Source organism: Ascaphus truei, chromosome 2 (genome assembly GCF_040206685.1).
Source record: "Ascaphus truei isolate aAscTru1 chromosome 2, aAscTru1.hap1, whole genome shotgun sequence".
NCBI lineage: Eukaryota > Metazoa > Chordata > Amphibia > Anura > Ascaphidae > Ascaphus > Ascaphus truei.
The window spans coordinates 488,124,444-488,148,731 of NC_134484.1; the positions used below are offsets into that span (position 1 = coordinate 488,124,444).

General features: G+C 47.5%; 1 protein-coding gene across 2 annotated transcripts in view; it reads right to left on the reverse strand.

The window, feature by feature from the left end:
* The window catches only part of LOC142488445 (uncharacterized), a 507,675-nt gene that overhangs the window by 63,693 nt on the left and 419,694 nt on the right, over positions 1-24,288 (reverse strand). The window lies entirely within an intron of this gene.

Below are 24,288 nucleotides of genomic sequence, written 5' to 3' on the forward strand. Positions count from 1 at the left end.
TCTCCTCTTGGGATTGGGGAAAATAGTCCATCTGTGGTTTTGTAAGTTTCAGTGCAGTGTAAGTTTCCTGCCTGGGTGTGTATCACTTTAACTCTGGTCTCTGCTGCATGAGATTTTTTTGTTTATGTTGCTCAGACTGTTTGTAGGAAAAAAGCCCCAAAAAAATTTCACAGTCAAACTCCGGTTCCTTCTAACTTCAAGAACCACCTCTCGTCCCTCTTCTGACACCATATGTAGGCGGACGCTCACAGAGGTATGCAAGGGAGACTGGTTATGGTGAAATTAAATAAGGCTTTTATTGCGCCTGTTTCCTTAACATCAGGAAACCATCCAAACAAGGGGTAAACAAAGCTTCTATTCACTTGGGAGTATTTCTAGTGAAATACTATGCAGTCCACAACTCCCTTTAGATAAGCATGTCTCCCAGCCCCAAACATACTGTATAGCATGAAATGAACAGATATAAAAAAAAGTCTTATAAATGAAAGTCTTATCTGTTCCTTGTGGTTTGGAGGGAAAATCTTCTCTGTCCCTGGTTGCTCCCTTTTCCTCAGGGTTTGTCAGCATTCAGGTTTAGAAGTTTCCCATGTGTCTTGAAAGCAGCACTGCTGTTTCTTCTTGCAGACTCAAGACAAATGTCCCCATGTCAGTCTCACAAGTTGTGTGAGATTTAGGAACAATCTCACTTCCTGTCTCAAAAGACAGGCTTTTCTTAGAAGCTAATCAGGCAGGTGGTGTTGGATAATTGACTACCAGGAGTTAACCACCACACTGCTGGATTAGAGGCACATTACCTGAACAGGGATAACTCCCCTGTTACACTCTGGTACATTGTTCCAGTTTTGGGAAGCACTCGAGTGATGACCAACTTGTTCGTTGAGCATTTTGCAGTGATATGTGCTGTAGTTGCATTGGAGAACAAAACGGCATATTGAATTGTAGAGGGTGTCAAGTTTGCTAAGTTGGGTTTGGGGTGCCGAGCCGTATACTATGTCTTCATAGTCTATAATTGGCATTAGCATCTGCTGTGCGCTACGCTTTCTGACCAGCAGACTTAGGTAGGATTTGTTCCTGTAAAGTACAACTAGTTTGGCAAAGGTTTTGGATGTCAGGGTATCAAGATGCATCCCGAATGTTTTTTTTGTTTGTTTTTTTTAATAACTTTTGTTTTATTGGTTTTATGATGCAATACAGGAATGGTTATGACATCCAGTACAGTTTTTACATTGAAGTTGTTCTAGCATTAACACCAGTCACCAGTCAACAATGGGTAGAGGGGGGAAGTGAAGACAAGAGGGGGGGGGGGCAGGATGGGGATGTGGCGCGTGTCTGCCCCTCGATGCAAGGTTATTTCCATCTCTGTGGATCAAACATCTACCATCCGTGCGGTTATGGCCTAAGACCACCGGCCCCGCGGAGTGAGTGTTTTAGGTTCTGAGCTCTTCTAGGCCCTAAGAGTGTCCATCCTCTATTCTATTTTCCATATCCTCTCGGCCGGGCCCCCATCAAGAGAGACCGCATCTGCTACTTTCAAAGCCAAATTGTATCTCTTTCCACCCCGGGGATGTCCGTCTGGGCCAGCCATAGCATCCAGGTTTTTAGATAAATGTTGCCAGTGTCATTAACTAAACTCGTTAATTTTTCCATCTGGCACATAAACCGAATTCTGTTCCTGATTTTGGGAATTGGTGGAATATCGGGCTGTTTCCATAATGCTGCGATCTCGCACCTCGTCGCTGTTGCAAAATGAGCAACCAGTTTGTTACCAGCTTTGCTTAGACCCGGTGTTGGTTTATTCAAAAGGATTAGCCACGGGTCCAAGTGTATTGTGAGGTTAAAGATCCTCTGGAGCCAATCTCTAATCGTCCGCCACAAAGGCCTAATCCGCGGGCAAGACCACAGCATGGGTAACAGGTTAGCTGATTCTCCACACTGTCTAGGGCACAGCGGGGAATATCCTGGGACAAATTTAGATAATTTCATGGGGGTGGGATACCAAAGCATTAACACTTTATATGCGTTCTCCCTTAATGTCGTGCAGATCAAACTCTTGGCCACTGGATTCAGCTCTCTCCAAATATCTGTGAGTTGGTTATCTCTCTGTTCTCCCCTCAGTGCTGTTGTTTACGACTGGAGGAGTTCAAGGAAAACTTTGGCTCCAAAGAACACGCCTCCGTATGATGTCACAATATGGTAATCGTAGCGGTGTCAGAGTTGGAGGAGTGCTGGCAATCAATCCTGACAGTGATAACATGATCGGCCCCCTGATGACGTCACACACACCTGATGCTGGGTATTAAGCAAATGAGAGGAAGTGGGGACGACCAATCCAGACAGGGACATCAGGAGCCGGCCCCTGATGACATCACTTGCAACAGGACATTTAACCCCTCATGCCTCACTGCCTGATTCGGGCGTCCTGCAGTCGGAGTTCGCAGCTTTCCTTTCTGGTTTGACATTTTCAGAGACTACTTGTTGTTCTGTGTGTTGTGCAATACTATTCATTGTAGTCCAGTGGTTCTCTAGGCTATCAGTACACTAACGTTAAGCTGATTCACTCAGTGTTACTATTGCTCAGGGAACAGAGGCCCTAACAATACTTTATGGGACCGGCCCAGAGTTGATTGGAATTCTATAGATTTCACACTGCAATTGTTTGATAGTTTGTGCAGTTATTAGTAGTACGTACATGCATCTTGTGAGCAGTATTATGATTCTGTTTAAGTAAACTTGATGGAGTGGTCAGAGTATCCATACTACATTTTGTTGGACAGCCTGTTCATATAGAGGTAGTGTCTGACACAATTAGTGTGTATTGTACCCCCACTGTGGGGTTCTAACTATAGACATTACCACTGTTTTTGCATTTATTAATGTTTTATTTACATTATAGGCAACACTTGTTTGTGTGACAGGGACAAGGGAAGAACCTAGATCGGATTAATCTAAGGGAACAGGCCAGAAGAAGGGGCCAAGTGCCCCGACATGTTCGTTGCCCCCCTTATTCCCGTTTTCTCCCCTCCCTTCTCTATCCCATTGTGTTTCCCTCCCCTCACTTAGGATTTTTTTTCGTGTTACATATTGTGTAACATTAGACATGTGATTCTGATCTGCTAGTTTCACCCTCTGCAGTTATTTGCGTATCATGGATATATGCTGCTGTTTATCTTGTATAATTCTTATGTATTAGTAAAAACTCGTATCTTGACATTATTCATTTCAATTGATTTTGTCGAGTGCTGGGAACAAATTGCTTGTTCTATTGTGTAACATTGGAGGGAATCGGGGTCCCTCCGTGTTCCCGTGCAACATTCAGATATTTACCTTTTATGCTTCATTTTTTAGGTGCTGCTAAAAAATGTTTTAAACGTTCAGGATCCTGTAATTGTTTTATCTCTTATTTTTATAAATCACACAAGCATTCCTTGCTAGTCTGGATTCTCTCCTCAAACCCCAGCAGGGCGAAGACACGGTTCAGGGGGATTCCATGTCGCTGGGCCCACTTGCGCACCTCGAGCAGGGAGGGCACAGACATGATATAAAGCTAGTTGCAGATTGAGAAAAAAATGATTGGGGCACCCCAGGTCTAAGATCTCAGCAGCGCCTCCAAATGTAGCCCTTTTTCTGGACACCTACCTAAGGACTACTGGTCACTGTCTAACTGTATAACTGTATAACTACCTATATATGCGAAGGTATCATAACATGGACATCACTTCATAACACATTATAACCGCTATTATACTAAAGTGGCTCGGCCACACCTCAAGGGGAATACTGTACTGTACAGTCGTGGCTCTGCCACGCTCTCTTAGAGTATGTCCTTGTGAAACTTGGAGAGAATGTTATCTATCCGCTAGCCACTTGCTAGTGTCTGTTCAAGTTAATACTAAGGCGGGATCAGCGCCTGATGACCGGTGTCGGTGCACTTGCAGAATACAAAATACCTCCCGGTCACGGCGGTGACCACACCTCTTCTCAAAGGGTCCATCGCATCTGTTCCAGACCTTCCGCTGTCGCCGGCCCCGCCGTCTGCACCCGGACGGCAGTATTAGTCCACAACTCTGTACGCTTGAATCTGTCTAAGGTGACAATAACTATTCACTACGGGCGGCCCTACAGTACCGCAACCTACGGGGATGCGGGGAATACTCCTAGGGACCTGGGGGTAGTCTCTGGCCTAGGCAGGCGGGTCACGGACCCCCTGCTCTCGCACTCCCTGTTCCGGCAAAAACTCCAACTCCTCTGCTAACGTGGTCCTTTCCCCCACGCTTCCTGTTCTCCTCCCCTACCAACCCAGCCTGTTCATTGGCTCTTCGCACCAGCTGACTCCTCCAAGGTTCGCGGGGGTTAAAGTTCAGTACATAGTCCTCTCTCATTGGTTCGCTGTTCGCGCGCTTCCTGGGCGCATGCGCGACCTTTCCTGTATACCAGTGACCTCGCGGCATTGCGCAACAATATGGCGGCGCCCTGTACCACTTGCCGGCGCGGAACCCGCCGTACCGTGTACACACACACAGTGTATTAACACATCCTTACATTCTCCCCTCCCCAGAATCCAATGTCCCCGCTTGGCTATGCTACATAACATATATACAACAACATATCCCAGTACATCCCCACTGTCTTTAGATTAGGTTACACATCTCATTGAACAGTACCACTACTGAGTGCATTCTATGCCGAGCCCACTGCTGAGCCTCATAATGGGGTGCCCCGAATTGATCGTAAGCTATTCTCATTGGAGGCTGACTAGTTCTTTGGCTTCGCCGAGGTTGTTCGTCATCAGCTTCCTCAGAGGAGTATCCAGTCTCAACTGGCATTTCCATTTCTGCCCTTGAGGGGTTCCTGGGATCTACAATGTCTTTCTGTGGTGCAAAGCACGGGCTCTGCGGGTCTAATGGCTGACTCATTGGAGTCAGTGGATCTGTCGTTGGACCAAAGGGCCCTTTACCTGTAGCTCCTTCGGGAGATGCCCCCACGGCCGGAGAGCCCCTTTGAGAGGTTCCCTCCATAGGATTCTCAGAGGTGGCATTTATTACAGTCTCTAGGCCATCCTCTGTGGTTTCAGTTTTTCCATCCATTGATACAGTGGGTACCTCCAATTCGTTGTCCCCTACTTGAGGTATGGGGAAGTAGGTGATTCCGGTGCCACACCTTTACACGGCCTTCGGAGTCCTTGATACGGTATACTGGGAGGCCAGGCATCTGCGACTCTACCTCATACACCCCTTCTCTCCATCTATCTGCTAGCTTATGTTTTCCCGGAATGCCGAGATTACGTAGGAGAACAGCATCCCCCGGGTGGATTTCCTTGTGTCGCACTTTGTGGTCATATCGCCTCTTGTTACCCGCATTTAGTTGGGCCGTCGCTCTTTCAGCCAATTTATAGGCCTGCTGTAGACTATCCCGCAACCGCTGCACATAACGAAAATGATTTCGGTTGGATACCCCATCGGTAGATATCCGCAGTCTCACATCTACAGGTAATCGGGCTTCTCTCCCGAACATCAGGAAGTATGGCGTGTACCCGGTAGACTCATGTCGGGTGCAATTATAAGCATGTACCAATGTCTCTACATGCTTGCTCCATTCTGTTTTCTGTGAGCCCTTTAGGGTCCCCAACATATCCAATAGGGTGCGATTATACCGTTCGGGCATAGCATCCCCCTCTGGGTGGTACGGGGTGGTTCGTGACTTAGCTATATTTAGTAACTTTAACAGTTCCTTAATGAGAGTACTCTCAAAATCTCTGCCTTGATCAGAGTGGAGGCGGTTCGGTAATCCGTAATGAATAAAGTATTTCTCCCACAAGACTCTGGCCACGGTCACTGCCTTTTGATCTTTGGTAGGGAACGCTTGTGCGTACCTTGTGTAGTGGTTTGTGATCACTAGTACGTTGCCGATGCCTCGGTTATCGGGCTCAATACACAGAAAATCCATGCACACCAAATCCATAGGTCCAGAACTTTTCAGATGGGCCATGGGGGCCGCTCTGGTGGGGAGTGTTTTTCTCTGCAGGCAGCGGGTACACCTCCGGCAATGTCGTTCCACTGACTCTCTCATCCTCGGCCAGTAGAACCGATCCTGAAGTAGTCCGAAGGTCTTGTCAACGCCCAGATGGCCGTGATCATCATGGAGGGCCCGGAGAACCATATTTCTCAGACGTTCCGGCAAGAATAATTGTCGCCGGTCAGGATGGTTGTGGTATGGAATTACCCGGTACAGCAGGCAATTGTCCAGTTCGAACTTCCCGAATTCATTCAACAATAGCTTCACCAGTTCTTTGGGAGCTTGCTTAAGTATAGAGGAATTCCCTTGCTGCACAGCTTGATGAGCCAGTTCCACCACCGGGTCTTGGATCTGGTGATGCACCAAGTCTCTCCAGGAAATGATTTTATCTTCAGTGATATTCATTCCCTCTCGACTTTGATAGGCCCGGGGAATGGCTCGGGAGTGGCACCCCAGTGAATCAGCGACTCTTAGCTCTGAGAACGCCACCTGATCGTTAACCACGGCTGCTACGGAGCATAGAGCACAGATCCCAGGCCCCGGAATCTCTTCCCATACTTCCTCATCCGTAGTGGGTTGAAGTCCCGGTCTCCGTGACAGAGCATCGGCCCCCACGTTGGTGGGCCCGGGTTTATACTTGAGTTTGAAACTATAGTTGGCCAAGGCTGCCACCCACCGGTGTCCGGTGGCATCTAACTTGGCGGACGTGTTAATGTAGGTCATTGGGTTATTGTCCGTTCGCACTTCAAACTGTACTCCATACAAGTAGTCGTGTAACTTGTCCACCACCGCCCGTTTTAGGGCCAAAAACTCCAGTTTGTGGACAGGATAGTTCTGTTCGCTGGGAGTCAAGCTTCGGCTCGCGTACGCCACAGGGCGAAGGCCGGTGTCGTATTTCTGGTGCAGCACTGCTCCTAGACCACTAAGACTGGCGTCCACATGTAGGACGTACTCACGATCAGGATCAGCATAGGCCAGTACTGGGGCCTGGGTGAGACTGGCTTTTAAATTCAGAAACGCTTGTTCGCAAGCAGGGGTCCATTTTTCCGCAAAAGGCGTTTGTGCCGTGATCTTTTTTTGTTCTGTATCCTCCGGATAAATTCTTAGAAGATTATTCAGGAGTTTGGCTTTGCTTGAGTAGCCTTCCACAAAGCGTCGGTAGTAGCCACAAAATCCTAAAAAGGAACGCAGTTCCTGGACGTTACAGGGCCTAGGCCAATTGACCACCACCTCTATCTTCCCTGGATCGGTGGACACCCCTTCAGTGGACACAATGTGGCCCACGTATGTCACGGACGGTCGACAAAACTTGCATTTGTCCAAGGATAGTTTGAGGCCCTCCTTCTGAAGTCGATCCAGCACCTTCATCAATCGCTCCGCGTGTTCCTCTAAGGTTTTCCCGAACACTATAATGTCATCCAAGTACACTAGGCATTCTTGGGGGTTCATATCTCCCAGGGTCCGTTCCATCAGCCTCTGGAAGGTGGCAGGAGCTCCGCAGATCCCTTGTGGCATGCGGGTAAACTGATAGAACCCTAATGGACAGATGAAGGCCGTCTTCTCCTGATCTTCCTGACCCATTGGCACTTGGTAGTACCCTGACCTCAGATCGAGTACACTGAACCATTTACTCCCCGTCAAGGCGTTCAGGAGATCCTCGATTTGGGGCAGCGTATACTGATCGGGGACCGTGCGGTTGTTTAGTGTTCTGTAATCCACACAGAGACGGACCGTTCCGTTCTTCTTACGGATTACCACGATGGGTGAGGCGTAAGGGCTATGGGATCCTTGCACAATACCAGCTCCCTCCATTTCGGCGAGCAACTTTCTCACCTCTTCCACGTCTCGGGGGGCTAGACGACGGGAGCGTTCCCGGAATGGGGTAGCATCATTCATTCGAATGGTGTGATGGGCACTGCGACTGCACCCCACATCCATATCACTCGTGGAGAATACTCCTTGTCGTTCTTGTAGCTGAGCCCGCAGTCTCTCCCTCCATTCTTCCGGAAGCGGGGAATCTCCGAAGTCAAAATCCAACGGGGAGTCGTTAGTGGGGGTAGTGTTCGCTGGCCGCTCTTTCAGGGCCTTCTCCTCGGGTGTTACGGGGTATATTCTACCCAGCAGCTGTCGCCGATCAATACTCATGGGATACGGGGAGATATTCTGCACATACACCCAGGTTCGGTCCGGGATTTTCCCGGGCCATTTCTTTACAGCCGCTGTTCATCTTGGGCCATACTTTCCAACGAGAAGAACTGATCCTCCGGACGTCGGTCCAGGTAGTGGCAGGCCGCGATCATCATCCTTCCCTCTCCGGGGGGAATGTGAGTCAGTCCCCATTCTTGACTATATAGCATCCCATGCTCCTCCTCAGTCGCTATTTTACCGCAAACCTCTTGTAGTACTGGACACGTAGCGAGGGCTAGCAGCGGAGCCTCGCCCGCTTCTTGCAAGTACATGCGGAACACCGCGCGCACAATGTCGGTGTTAGTCCCCAAAATTATCGGAGCGCTGGGGTAATCTTGAGGTTCAGGGCACACTAGCGCTTCCACCTCCATGGGATGATGTTTACCAGTGTTCAGCTGTGGAATGTCCAACTGCACCTTTACGACTCCATCGATGGGATAATCCTCGTGACTCAACCCCCTTAAACGTAAGGCATCAGCAGACAACAACGGCAACCGGTGTAAATGTTTATCATAAAAGGGCCTGTACACGATGGTCACTTGGGATCCCGTGTCCAACAAGGCCGACGCGTAGATACCCTCAATAACTACCCGAACAATGGCGGCGGGTCCAATTCGATTGTTCGTGGAAGGTTGGGCTCCGGCGCCGCCATCCTGGGGAGTGCATGGCATTGATTGAGCCGGCCAAGACGCCGCTTTCCGTAGGGAGGGACAACGGGCCCGAAGGTGTCCCATCTTCCCGCACGCATAGCACTGGGTTTGGCTGAGGTAAGTTTCGTTTCGCCCGGGCGGCGAGCTTCGCCCCGACATAGGGCGAGGTCGGGCCGCCATCGGTGCCCCCGCGTCATCTGGGTCAGGGTCCCCATGCTCGGCCACTTCGGCTTTCGGTTCTGACTTTTTGGCATCCTTGTTTCCTAGCGATGCCTTTTTCCCTGGGGTTAGGTCGCGCCCCAACAGCACTGTCTCGTGCGCTTGGACACGGTCCATTAGGTCATGGAACGTCAAGGCTTGTCCGGGCGTTAGGCAGCCACTGACACGTACGGATACTAGATGCAGGGGCAGGAGCCCTCTCAACAGCTGTGTAGTTCGCAGTCCGTCGGCATCCGCCTTTGGTACCACGCCCTTCCTCACCATATCCCACAAGTCTAGATGTAGACGTCTGAGGAAGTCGGACACCATCTCTCCTTCTTTCTGAGCCAGAGCATGAAATTTTGCCATTAGCGCATAGGTATCCACAGGAGTCCCATAGGCCTTGGTCAGGCAGTAGATGAGGTCCGCTGCATCAGCGTCCGGGTGGTCGTCCCGGTAGTAATGCACCATGTGGGACGCTGGGGGTCGCAGGCACTCGACGATGCGCTGCCTCCGGACCGCGTCCGTGCAGGTCCACTCTGCAGCACCTGCTCCATATGATCCAGCCATTCTTCTATCCCAACTTCTCCTTGAGGTGTGGGCTTATCACCCGAGAACGCCTTTAACTTCCGGTATTGGAGAGACTGGGTGGAGTGGTGAATGGCCGCGGCAACCGCTGGAATAGAGGCATCGTCCGGTAGACTACCTCCAACTGAGAGGTAGGTGTCTAGCCTTGACATACTGAGTCTATCGAGCGCGGGCCTCAGAACGGAGGGGGTGGACGGAGAGCCCAGGCTCAGTGCCGCCGGCCACCGTGGGTTCAGACTACTGTCAGGGGTGCGGTCAGGGCCTCCTGCAACGGCACCTGGCGCGGGAACGTGTTCTCGCTGTGGGGTGGAAGTGGCCAGCGGTTCAGTGAGATCTACTTGAACTATGGGACAGTGTACGCCAGGAGCCTCCGGCAGCAAAAGTATTCGGGGCAGCGCTTCGGGACATATATCCCGTTCAGTGATGTATAAAACCCGGCGCCACGTCCGGTCCCGTTCATAAAAACAGTCTTTGGCTTGGGCAGTGTCCAGGAGTGGGAGTTTCCTGACCTGGTCGGTCACAGTGCCTAAGGATATAGCGGTGGGGACATGCCCCAGGGCGAAGACACGGTTCAGGGGGATTCCATGTCGCTGGGCCCACTTGCGCACCTCGAGCCGGGAGGGCACAGACATGATATAAAGCTAGTTGCAGATTGAGAAAAAAATGATTGGGGCACCCAAGGTCTAAGATCTCAGCAGCGCCTCCAAATGTAGCCCTTTTTCTGGACACCTACCTAAGGACTACTGGTCACTGTCTAACACCTGTGGCTCCAGGAGATCTGAGCCTCCGCTAGCTGGGAGCCTGGGGCAATACACACTCATAACATAGCGCAGCGCCTCCACTTACCCAGGATCCCCAATTCGAAAGATTTACCCTGGGCAAGAACCATACCATACATCGTGGGACAACCAAACTTTACTGCATCTCTCTGTGGCCCCCCCTTGCCAACACACCATGCATGAATATATATATGCGAAGGTATCATAACATGGACATCACTTCATAACACATTATAACCGCTATTATACTAAAGTGGCTCGGCCACACCTCAAGGGGAATACTGTCCTGTACAGTCGTGGCTCTGCCACGCTCTCATAGAGTATGTCCTTGTGAAACTTGGAGAGAATGTTATCTATCCGCTAGCCACTTGCTAGTGTCTGTTCAAGTTAATACTAAGGCGGGATCAGCGCCTGATGACCGGTGTCGGTGCACTTGCAGAATACAAAATACCTCCCGGTCACGGCGGTGACCACACCTCTTCTCAAAGGGTCCATCGCATCTGTTCCAGATCTTCTGCTGTCGCCGGCCCCGCCGTCTGCACCCGGACGGCAGTATTAGTCCACAACTCTGTGCGCTTGAATCTGTCTAAGGTGACAATAACTATTCACTACGGGCGGCCCTACAGTACCGCAACCTACGGGGATGCGGGGAATACTCCTAGGGACCTGGGGGTAGTCTCTGGCCTAGGCAGGCGGGTCACGGACCCCCTGCTCTCGCACTCCCTGTTCCGGCAAAAACTCCAACTCCTCTGCTACCGTGGTCCTTTCCCCACGCTTCCTGTTCTCCTCCCCTACCAACGCAGCCTGTTCATTGGCTCTTCGCACCAGCTGACTCCACCAAGGTTCGCGGGGGTTAAAGTTCAGTACATAGTCCTCTCTCATTGGTTCGCTGTTCGCGCGCTTCCTGGGCGCATGCGCGACCTTTCCTGTATACCAGTGACCTCGCGGCATTGCGCAACAATATGGCGGCGCCCTGTACCACTTGCCGGCGCGGAACCCGCCGTACCGTGTACACACACACAGTGTATTAACACATCCTTACACATGGATATATGCTGCTGTTTACCTTGTATAATTCTTATGTATTAGTAAAAACTCTTATCTTGACATTATTCATTTCTATTGATTTTGTCGAGTGCTGGGAACAAATTGCTTGTTCTATTGTGTAACATTGGAGGGAATTGGGGTCCCTCCGTGTTCCCGTGCAACATTCAGATATTTACCTTTTATGCTTCATTTTTTAGGTGCTGCTAAAAAATGTTTTATACTTTCAGGATCCTGTAATTGTTTCATCTCTTATTTTTACAGCCGGACATGAATGTAGGGAGTTTGTAGAGACACACACAGTGGGACATAGGTATCAAGGCAAACAGGGGTGATATTTAGGGGCAATTATTCTGCACCATATGTATCATAGCAAAAAAGATCCCACATAAGCAATAGGAGGTTTTCTTTGATACATCTGGTGCAGTGTTTGCCCCAGAATTGCACCACTTTTGCACTGATACTCAGACCTCCCTGTCTCCTGAGGCTACAGATACATCAGTGATAACACAAAGATACACACTGCTTCAGTGACACAACATGTCCCTGCTCACACACACAGCACAGAGTGTGATAGGAAGGGCTGTCCCACTCCCAGCTATGTAATCCCAAATAGAGTTAGAAAGTAATTAGATTGAGGGAGTATTGATTGGTTGGATGTCACGATGGACACCAACTTTATCAACACATTTATATTTCTGGGTACTTGATTGAACAGAACAAGTTGCAAAATAAATTGTGATTTATTTCCTTAATAGACAAACACACGACATCTGCAGAATACACTTGAAACAACACTCACTGGGATAAGGGAACAAAATAAATTGTCCTTTGCTTGCAAGTGCAAGAAATGCAGCCTTGGTTTAAAGGTTCTGTGGCCAGATCACAAGTTGCTGATCTAATATCTCAGCCACCTCAAAGTATTTTGTGGAACTTCGTTAGAATTCATTCCAGAGTCACCAGGGCTAACAAATTCCGAAGTTTGTGGCAAATCCTTGGTTACGTTGTTATTAACCCCTTCACTCCTGGACCAGTTGCCGCTGTGCTGGAAACAGTCGTGCATCTTTACATCATGGATCAAAATTCAGGAATCACACTGAGGATACCTGGGGAGCCACGGTTATAGACTGGCCAAAGCTATCTTTAACATGTGGATCCAATCACCTCGTGGGAACAAAAAAACCCCACCAATAGCCAGGTTGCCCACAGTTCATAAGACCGGTCAAAAAGGCTGCAAAGGTATGCAAAGAGCCTGGGTCAGGTTGACACCCATGCCACTTAGCATACCTGGGATACACCCATACTTTGGCGCCACTGCATCTGATTTTTGACCCAGAGGTGTCCATAGACTGGCATCTGTTGTGCCTCAGTATGCCAGATTTGTATACATTATGGGTCTCTGGGTCTTTTCATGACTGACACTTTTAGACAGGGAGGTGCTAAATCAGCTAGACCCCTTTGAGGCTCAGTCATAAAAATACCCCAGCTCGTTCACTCATCTCACAGCTGTATGTCCTTGGAATTCCTCTCCGGCTTTCCAACATACATCCTGCCTTACATTTAAGATCTGCAGTTTTTACACACTTTATTAAAACAACATGTTCCGTTTGTGTTATAACTGTAATTTTTTATATGTATGTGCATGTGGTGTCTTACTGTACTTGCACCTCAAAAATCAGGTTTGTGGGTGTTTTCGTTCTAGAATTAGTATTTCTCATTGAAATGCCGGCTTCTATACCGCCATCATGTGTTGTTTAGAGGGTATGGCAAGCAATGCATTTTGACTTTTAATATAAATAGACCATAAGAGAGAGAACTCAGTTTATATAGCACTCAAATTCCTGTGGTAGTGTGTTTAGATATTAAAATTAATCTTTAATCAAAATGGTTAAAATAAATGGTGCAACAAAATGAATAAAATAAGAGAAGCATCAGAGGAATACCTAATCATTAATGCTTTCAACGGCAGGTGTCATTCAAATACAGTTGCTAGCAAGGTATTGTAGTTAGCCAGATGTCCAAGTCTGTAGGTACTAAACACAAGTTGAGCCTCTAGGATGAGCTCTATATAGTAAAAAGACTCCTAAGGAGTCTAAACTGGAATAATGCCAGCAGTTTGTTGGTCACAGCTTTTATGTAGCAGACCCCAAGGGTTGGTCTGTATTGTGATAGTATCAAATCACTTATAGTCTTATGGATATGGACTGCAGCTAGCAGGTATATGCTATAATACTTCCCTCTGGTTAGGAGGGGAGTATGGGTAGGGTTAATATCATACACTTCTGTGGCAAGTAGCACCCTATAATATATAGGTGGTATCTAGTATATATTGAGGTGTCAGTGCTAAGTAAGGCAAAAAATAATTGTATCCTGGAACTTCTATCCACTTAGTAACACGTTGATAGAGCTCGTCAGACAGTAATAACATGCGGTGCCTCTCACCTCCGGTATAGAGGCTATGCGTGTCACTTTCCTACAGCTGCAGGAAACAGGTCCCCCTCAGCTGATCTGCTAAACGGCAAGTCTAAGGAGTATTGACACAGAGCCTGCACAATTGCTTACTCAATCTGGAATGCATAGAGTTCAATGTATGTGTATCCTGGAGCTTCTTACTTGGTAATGGAATGCGCAGCCTGTCTCCTCCGGTATAGCAGCTGTGTGTTGCTGTTTGCTTGCTGCAGGAAAGATTTTCCCTCCCGCTGATCTGCTACACAGTGAGTATTAGAGATTAAAGCTGTGCCTTAGTAGGAGAATAATGATGGCGTTACGAGCCATTCACCTCAAATATCGCAACCTTACATAACCATAGTAGGATAAATCAAACCCTGCTAGCTGTCTGAGTAATAAGCTGATATTGATTACATTAGGAAAAGACGAGGGCTTTCCCGGCTGGATCACCACAGTTTAGTATAGGCAACAGTTATTACGGGTTGCCCACTCCATCCTGCTTGCGGGGCATCAGGGGGTCACACGCACAAGAACTTGGCTCTTGCAGCGTTACTACTGGCCGGGGGCATCCAGCGAGGTGGCAGATTTCTGCCGCTCCTGTGATGCCTGCCAGTGAGTAGGTAAGATGGGTGATCGTGTGAAGGCACCCCTGAGGCCATTACTGGTGATAGGGGAACCTTTTCAGCGGTTGGCAATGGACCTTGTGGGGCTGTTTTTGATCCGTAGCTGGACAGGGAAGTGCTACATTCTCACAGTGGTGGATTTTGCCACCCGGCACCCTGAGGCTGTAGCGCTGGCTACTATTGATGCTAAGGCTAAGGCCCCGCTCCCAGAGTCAGCGCACCCGCACTGCAGACAGGCGGTGCGCTGACATACACAGACCGCGATATGCGGTCTGTAGGGAGCGGGAGCCGGAGCTGGGCGGGAGTGGGAGGCTTGACAGGGAGGGGGGGCGTGGCTTGAGCGGAGGGACCCGCTACTCTCCCCCCCCCCTCCCTCCATGGACTCGGGCTGGAGCTGGAGCTGCTGAGGGTAACTTTAAACACACACACGCAGGCACTCATACACACACACACACACAGGCAGGCAGGCACTCACGCACTCATACACACACACGCGTGCACACACAGGCAGGCACTCACGCACTCATACACACACACACACACAGACAGAGGCAGGCACTCACGCACTCGGGCACACACATACACACACAGACAGGCACGCACGCACTCAGACAGGCACTCACCTGCTTTCACTCCACACTCCTCCCCGCTCCCCGAAGCCTCTCCTCCTCCCAAAGCCTCCCCTCCCCATTGGCTCACAGCCACACCACGTGACGCGTCAACGCTAGGAAACACCATTCTCTTGTGTCTCCTAGCGGCTGACGCGTCACAGCGTGTAGTCAGCTGTGCCGCCAGGGGGGACCGGCTCGCGAGGATTCCCCTGCTGGTGGGGAACTCGCGACATGGCCGCCCGCGCCAACGAGCGCAGCGGGACCGAGGCCTAAGGCAGTGGCTAAGGCTTTGATATCCATTTTCAGTAGGGTAGGTTTCCCTAGTGAGGTCCTAACCGACCAAGGTCGCAATTCATGAGTGAATTGCTACAGTGTCTCTGGAATGCGTGCGGGATGAAGCACCAGCGCACGACCCCTTACCACCCCAAACCAACGGACTTTGTGAGAGGTTCAATGGTACCCTGAAGCAGATGCTTAGAACGTTTATAGAGGCAGAGGGAAATGACTGGGAGATTCACCTGCAGCACTTGCTGTTTGCATACCGAGAGGTACCGCAAGAATCTACAGGCTTTTCTCCCTTTGAGCTGCTATACGGTCGCAAGGTACGTGGACCTCTGGACCTATTCCGTAAGGGATGGGAAGGGGAAGCTACCAATACTGACGCTTCTGTGCTTCAATATGTGGTAGATCTCAGATACCGGTTAGAGATGCTCATGGGGTTGGCGCAGGACAACCTTAGGGCTGCTCAGACCAAGCAGAAGACTTGGTATGATCAGAATGCCTGTAGCAGAGTACCCAGGACAGCAAGTACTTGTTCTGAAAGCCACTCAGGAGAACAAATTAACGGCTGCCTGGTCGGGACCGTATCCTGTACTACGAAAGATGAACGGAGTGCAACTATGTTGTACAGGTAGATGCTTAGACAGGGAGGACCAAAAGCTATCACATTAATATGCTCAAGGAGTGTGCGGCATCGGTGCTAGCCATTTGCAGCCCACCAATTTGGGATCCGGTGAGCAATGCTCTGCCCAATCTCCTAGGGGAGACTAGGCAGCGGGGTACCATAGAGCAGGTAGAGATAGGGGCTCAGCTGAGTGTCAGGCAGAGAGCAGATGCCAGGGCTATGCTAGAACAGTATAGGGCTTTGTTCACAGATAAGCCAGTCAGGACACACATCACTGATCACCCAGTGCTTACAGGGGATTTGAGATCCCTACACAAGCATGCTTACCGGGTCTCAGTCGAGATTAAGGGTAGCATATAGAGGGAGGTAGAGGAGATGCTGGCCATAGGGGTAATTGTCCCATCTTGTCCGGTAGTCCTAGTACCAAAGAAGGATGGGACCACCCGGTTCTGTGTGGACTACCGGCAGCTCAACGCAGGGACGGTTTCAGATGCCTACCACATGTCCCGCATGGATGAGTTGCTGGATGAACTCGTGGGGGCAAGGTATCTGACCACCCTGGATCTCAGTAAAGGGTACTGGCAGATCCCCTTGACCCAGGAGGCTAGGGAGAAGTCAGCTTTCATCACCCCAAGTGGCCTCTATGAATTGTTAGTGATTCCATTTGGGATGAAGAATGTACCGGCTACCTTCCAACGCCTGGTCAATAGATTGCAAGAGGGTATGCAAGGGTTTGCAAGAGCTTATCTGGATGATATTGCTGTGTTCAGCAACTCTTGGGAATTAAAAAACAAATAGGTAGCGCTATATCCTAATGTGTAGGCAGCCTGTGATATATCCCTGAACCCCAGTCAGGTATTTGAGCAGTACAAAAAATATATCAATGGCGCTCTGCACTAATAAATTATAAACATATAATATATAGTAATGGAAATATACAACCAGTGGCGTGGATGTTTCTCCTGGGAATGGATGTTCCACATGTGATGGGAAAACATGTAAGGGAAAAAAATTCACAACATAGTGTAATACTGTTAGGCATACATACAAACATATAACATAAGACGGACGCTGAGAACAACAGGTGACCAATTACAAACACATTTAATAAAGCATATCATTAAAAATACATAAAATACATAAAATAGAAACTGTTAGGACACTCCAACTCAGGTGGGGGTACCTGCTTACCAAAAGTAAGAAGGTATCAGGCAGTGGATATATAAGAGTATCCCCTCTATGGATGGCTGCTGCTGCACCGGACTGCTGGGCTCACACGTGTGTTGTTTACCGTGGATAGTGCTTGCTCCCTCTGTTTGTGGCAATCGCCTCTGTGCGCCGTGGACACGGAAGAATGGTAGTTCCTTCCTGCTCGGCTGTAGGAAGCGCGCCAAACGGAGCTGTTTGTGGACGCGGATGGATATCCGCCCGGATTCGGCAGCCAACGGACATCTGCTAGCAAGTTCCAAGGGGGACAGGATTCACCACCGAGTCTGGAGGACCTCTCAGAGACACCCTACGCGTTTCGAAAGTCTTGCTTTCTTCCTCAGGGGTAAACGTAGTATAAAAAAGTAGTCCCTGTATGTCCCGATATATATAGTCCCGGATTAAAGGTGCAGTACATCAGAATAAACTTGCTCATGCGCAGATGTGTACTTTGGGACTCTCAGCGTCTCGAACAAAAACATATACACAAGAACAAACATGGAACATAAGATGACAAGTGATACATATCAAATAATAATAATAAATTTACACTGTCTAAAAACTTAAATAATAACAATGAAACATAAGAAATATATAGCCTAATCTCAGAATCATTATTGATATTATCAAACAACAGTTGTGAACCCTATATAAGAAGCATGTTGAGCAGAATTCAAAATAACCTCAACAGTAGATCATATAAATAATGAAAAAAATTATATGTACCCTTGTAGTGGGTGAAAGATGTGATGGTGCTGTGTGGTATAAAAATATATGTTCCCATGCATTGGGTAATAAAATGTGATAATGTTGTGTAAATATGGAAGTGAATAGAATATGTATATATGTGATATGTGTGAGGTATTATAAACCTAATAAAGTATGTCTATTGTAAAAATTATTTTATATAATGAGAAGCAATTGTGCAATGGTGACCTAGTAAATATGTGAGTTGATTAAAATACTTACAATTGTATATGCTGTAATCTTTGAAAATATATATGACTAGTACAATATTGATTTGAAATAGACACCAATCATATAACCCATTACATATATAACTTATATGTGATGTTTACAAAATATATATATAGAGTGGTTCTCCTGTGATAATCAATAAATTTAAATATAGTAGTGTGCTATACCAGAGCCCTGTATAATGGAGATAGAATAATCTATTTATTAGATGGATACTTTATCTGTCCAGAAGGAAAGGTTTCAGGTCAAATTCAATATTGAGCCCGAGAGGGGTGAGTGTTTTTAGTTCGTAAATCCAAAAGGATTCTCTTTTACCTAGTGCCCCTCCTTTATTCCCACCACGCCAATTTGTCGTGACTGCCTCTATCGCTACACATTTTAGACCTTTGGGGTTTTTATCATGCACTTGGAGGAAATGGCTCGATACGCTATGTGTATCCAGGCCTCTTTTAATATTGTAAATATGTTCATAGAACCGACGTTTAATCGGTCTAGTGGTCATACCCACATACTGCAGACCGCAAGGACATTCAAGGAGATAAATAATATTTGTGCTATTACATGTGATGTGTTGTTGTATGATATATTGTTTAGAAGTTTGAGTAGATGTGAAGGTAGTTTGTTTGGAGCTGAATCTACATGCTGTGCATGTATTACATGTATAATACCCTTTCATAACTTTTTTGTTTGTATTTGTTTGAAATCGACTGTTAGATCTGAGTGGACAACTAGGGGCCAACCTTTGGCCTATATTTGGTGCTTTAGTGAATATTATTTTGGGTTTTAGTGGAAGTATTTTAGATAGGTCAGGGTCTTTTCTCAGGATTGGCCAATATTTTTGAATAATCTTCTTAATTCCTGGTGCCATTTGATTGAATTGTGTGATAAATGGTAATTGAATATGTGTATTGGATGATTTGGGTTTGTACTTGAGAAAGGTTGATCTGTCTATTGCTTCAACCTCAGAGATGACTTTATCCAGATGGTTAGATGAGTAATTTCTATTGATAAATCTATCTCTGAGGTCCTGTGCTTGTGTATGAAATGTTTCTGGTGTGGAACTGTTTCTTTTGAGCCTGATGAATTGGCCTTTGGGGATGTTATCAATCCACGCAGGGTTGTGATGGCTGTTGGCATGTAGATAATTGTTGGCCTGAACCTTTTTGAAATGAGTTTTGGTATGAATAGTATTATTGTAAATATATATAACTAAATCTAGAAACTCTAAAGAAATGTTACTTGAAACAAAAGAAAATTTTAAATTAAATGGATTATTATTCATGTATAATTGGAAACTATCTAGTTCCTCTAGTGAGCCGGACCAAATAAAGAAAATATCATCTATGTAGCGCCGCCATAGGACCAGGTTCGCTCCAAAGGGACAGTTGGACCAGATGTATTGATTTTCCCAACTGCCCATAAACAAATTTGCATAACTTGGAGCAAACCTGGTACCCATGGCGGTGCCACATATCTGCAAATAATATAAATCATTAAAATTAAAATAATTGTGAGAGAGTATGAATTGAATGCCTGTGGTGATAAATGATTTAACTGATGATGTGATAGATGGATCATTATCTAAAAATTGGCCAACAGCATCACAACCCTGAACGTGGTCGATAACGGTGTAGAGTGATGTGACGTCAGCTGTAACTAAATAAAAATGTGATTGCCATTGAATGTCCTTGATTGTCTGCAGCATGTGGGTAGTGTCCCTAAGATATGAAGGGAGTTTTATGACATACGGTTGAAGATAATGATCGATGAATTGTGACAAGTTTGATGTAAGAGACCGGATGCCTGACACAATGGGGCGTCCAGGCGGTTGTTCCAGATTTTTATGAATTTTAGGTATAATATAGAAAATGGGAATTATAGGGAATTGGTTATACAAAAATTCAAATTCCTGTTTGGTAATGGCATTGTTATCCAATCCTGTATTAAGAAATGTAAGTAATTGTTGTGAATAATTGTCTGTGGGATTAGAGGGGAGGGGTTGGAGAAACATCCACGCCACTGGTTGTATATTTCCATTACTATATATTATATGTTTATAATTTATTAGTGCAGAGCGCCATTGATATATTTTTTGTACAACTCTTGGGAATTACACTTAATCCATGTAGCTGCAGTGCTAGCCAGGATTAGGGAGGCAGGTCTCACCCTAAAACCCACCAAGTGCTTAGTAGGGGTGGCAGAAGTCTTATACCTAGGGCATAGGGTGGGTGGAGGGCACCTCAAGCCAGAACCAGCTAAGGTAGAGGCAGTAGTGCAGTGGCCCATTCCCAAGAGCAAGAAGCAGGTTATGGCTTTCCTAGGCACTGCAGGCTACTATAGAAAGTTTGTTCCCCAGTATAGTGCCATTGCCAAACCCCTGACTTGACCCAGAAGCGACTGTCTGTGCTGGTAGTCTGGTCTCCAGCTTGTGAAAAAGCATTCCAGGCTTTGAAGACTACATTGGCCAGTGCACCCATCCTAGCTTCTCCAGATTATTCAAAAAAAGTTTCTGGTGCAGATGCTTCAGACTTTGGCATTGGGGCTGTGCTCAGCCAGGTGGGGGAGGAGGGCAGTTAACATCCAGTGGTTTATCTGAGCCGAAAGCTGCTGCCCAGAGAAGTGGCCTACACTGGCGACACGTTTTATTCTTAGTTGGCTAGTTCCGCAAGCCGGGAGATTTCCCGGCTTGCTAGCCAAATCCCCTCGGCGTGCCGCGCGTCACCGATGCGCGGTCACGCTTCATCGGGTGCCTGCGCCCCATACACGCGTGCCCAGGGCTCCCCGAGGGAGCCCTGGTGTCCCGCGATGTGGGGGACGGCGGTGGGGGGTTCCGGGAGACCCGGCGGACCTGGAGAGTGGAGGGGGAAGCCCCGATCGGAGCACCGCTCCTCCGATGCTTCGGCGCACGTCGGTCGGAAGAGAATGCTAAGCTCTTGCGCTGGAGCCTTGCCTTGCAAGAATTCAATTTCACCATCAAGCACAAGAGGGGCAGTGAACACGGTAATGCTGATGGCCTCTCCCAGCAGGACAATACCCCATGAACTACTGACTTCAAAAACTGCCAGGTCAGCCCAACCACCAGAGGAGGTGGCCAGGGCAAACCTTGGGCTTTGAGTTGGGGAGGTGTAACGAAATTGAGGGTAATCAGCGCATTAATAAAGGCAGTATGCTCAGCTGGTTACCCTTGTTTCGTATTGGGGTTGAAGGGGTTAATTTTATATGCACCAGACATGTACTATTTTTTCCTCTGTCCCTTGTTGTCCCCATTTTCCAGGATTGTATATGCCTACAGTCCTGTATTACCTGGTTTACCGGCATTACTGGTTTTGGACACAAGATGCCGCTGCGAGCTCCAAGCTACGAGTTAATTGGATAAGCGTGGCGCTGTCTCTTTGGTCCAGTGAGAGGTGTAGGTATCCATTACTGAGACTGGAAGCCGTAACCGCAGAGTCAATTGAATCAAAGGGCTGCGGTTTTCAGTCTCAAGTGGTTCTCGGATACAATGCATCTCCATCCCGGTTAATGACGTAACTTGAAAGGCAACCGGCAATTGGCGTGGGAACTCCGTAACCGCAAGTCAATTGACGTGAGAAGCCCAGCATTGCCAGCTCAAGGAGACGCCATAATTAGGGAACGGAAAGGGCTAGTAACCTGAAATTTGGTGTGCAGCCCCAGAGTAACACCCCAAGCACACACACATTAAAAATTATAATTTTAGGACAAGTGAAACATGTATTTTTAATAAAGTGTATTTTTTGCTGCAGTTTTAAATGTACAGGCAGAATGAAGTTTTTTCTACTGTCATTGTAATGCACTCCGGGACCAAATGTTTTAACACCTATGAGCTGGGTCACTTTCCTATGCAGACTTCATAGACCCCACACTGAGGCAGTGCCTGTGAGTCTAGGGAAGTGTTGCATATGAAATCCCCAGAGTAAGGATGTGTGAATTAGCCGGGATGGCCGCTGAATAGGAGATCCTGTTAGCCATCTGGGCTAGCTCACACCCTGAGTCCCCCTCCCAGACTGGGAGATGCCAGGTAAAAAGGGGAGTGCACATATGCTAAGCAGTCAAGGTGTCAATGTCGTACAGGCGCTGTATTAGCCGGCAATCCCTATAGTGCCCACTCGCCAAATTGGGGATTGGTGAATGGGAAAATTCCCACGAGAGGGATTGGGTGGGTATGTTGGAGATATGTTCTCAAACCCTATATACATGCACCCCGAGCTATCCCCATTGTCTTTCGTCTTTGTTCTACAATGTGAACGAATTTCCACTTTGCTTCTACAAGCGGATGAGAGCAGCAGCAACTAATTCAGAACGCAACGAGTTATTTTCATCGGAACCAAGGACAGAACTCTGCTTCAGGATTTCGTTAGTGCTGGGGGTTATCTAACAAACCCCAACGGACCAGAACGAACTTTGCTATATTCACAGACTTATTGGGTTGGCAACGTGCGCCCCTTGCAACAGGACTGCATGTTAAACGACAATATTCCGGTGCTTTTTTTTACTTCTGGACATTCTATCCCGTTCTCTCCCTCAGTAAGTGTTTTTGTCAAATATATTCTAAGGTTGTCGTGTGTCTGTCTAGTAAGGACAGACAAATTTACAACTTGCAAATAACTACTCAAATTTCTACTAATACTATTACTCTCTTTAGCAGGTGATATTGAACCTAACCCAGGCCCTCCCATTTCAACTCTGTCCCATCCCCCTGAGAATACCAACTTCAAATTCCAAAAAGGTCTATCTGTCGTCCATATAAATATCCAGAGCCTGCTGCCCAAAGTGGATGAACTAAGAGCATGGTTCCTTATGCATAAACCCAAATCCATCATTCTCACAGAAACATTTCTAGGAGAGATAGGTCAAAGAGAGGAGATGGGGTGTTATTTAACATTGCAGACACCTTACAATTTACACTGTTAAATTGCCCCCTAAGCCCACCCTTTTTTGAAATCCTAGTTGGCAGAATCTGCCTCCCCTTTTCTAAGCCCATCTTGCTTGCTGGCATCTACCGCCCCCTAAAGCTCCTCTACAATCCCTGACTGATATCACCCAGTTTCTTGGCTCCATTTCCTCTCTGAATGAGAAGAGTGAGCTGCTTGTTCTTGGGGATTTCAACTTCAATTGGATTGACCCGAAAAACCACAAAATCCAGATACAACTCAAGTCACTTAACCTAACGCAACTCATCACCCAACCCACACGGACAAACCTGAAATCGCACAACCATTCCTTGCTAGTCTGGATTCTCTCCTCAAATCCCAGCAGAATCCTTCCTGACATTTTCAGTGACCATGCAATAGTGTACTGTGTAAAGAAAATTATACCGCCCTATTCAAGCCCTAACGTTCTCCTCACTAGAACATTTAGAAACTTTAACCCACAACAGTTTCTGGCTGACCTTACACTGGCGACACACTTTATTCGAGCTCGGCTAGTCCCACGAATTCGGGTATACCCGGGTGTATTGAGGTTTGTGACTGTTTTCTGCCCGAGTGCATTGAGGTATTTTCCAGGCAGGGATTGAAGCATTTTATTCCCGCTGGCTGCAATACTGCACAGTATATATATATATACTGCATTACAATTCATGAATTTATGCCATCTGGTAGACACGCGAAGCATTGCAGCCTATTAAATCCTAATCATTATCATTTAACAGATCAGCCGCCCGTCAGCCAGGCATGAACCCAGGCTGGGAAGGCAAACGCAACGGGGCTTGTCAGAGGTGAGGAGCGGCGCATTCCAGGTATCTGCCAGGTACATACCGGGTATTTGCTCGAATAAAGTGTGTCGGTGCAGTACCAACTGCCCTTGGCACAGAATCGATTTAATTCCCGACCCTGATTCTGCGTTCGACTATTTCCAATCCGAGTTTTTAAACCTCTGTGATACCCATGCTCCACTACGCAGAATAAGGGTACGTGGGGGCCACCTTCCATAGGTTACAACTGACCTTATAGCACTCTACCATTTCAGGGATGACTTGTGGAAAAGTTACAAAGTATCTGGCACTAAAGAAAAAGAAAACCGGCGCCTTACAAATTCAGT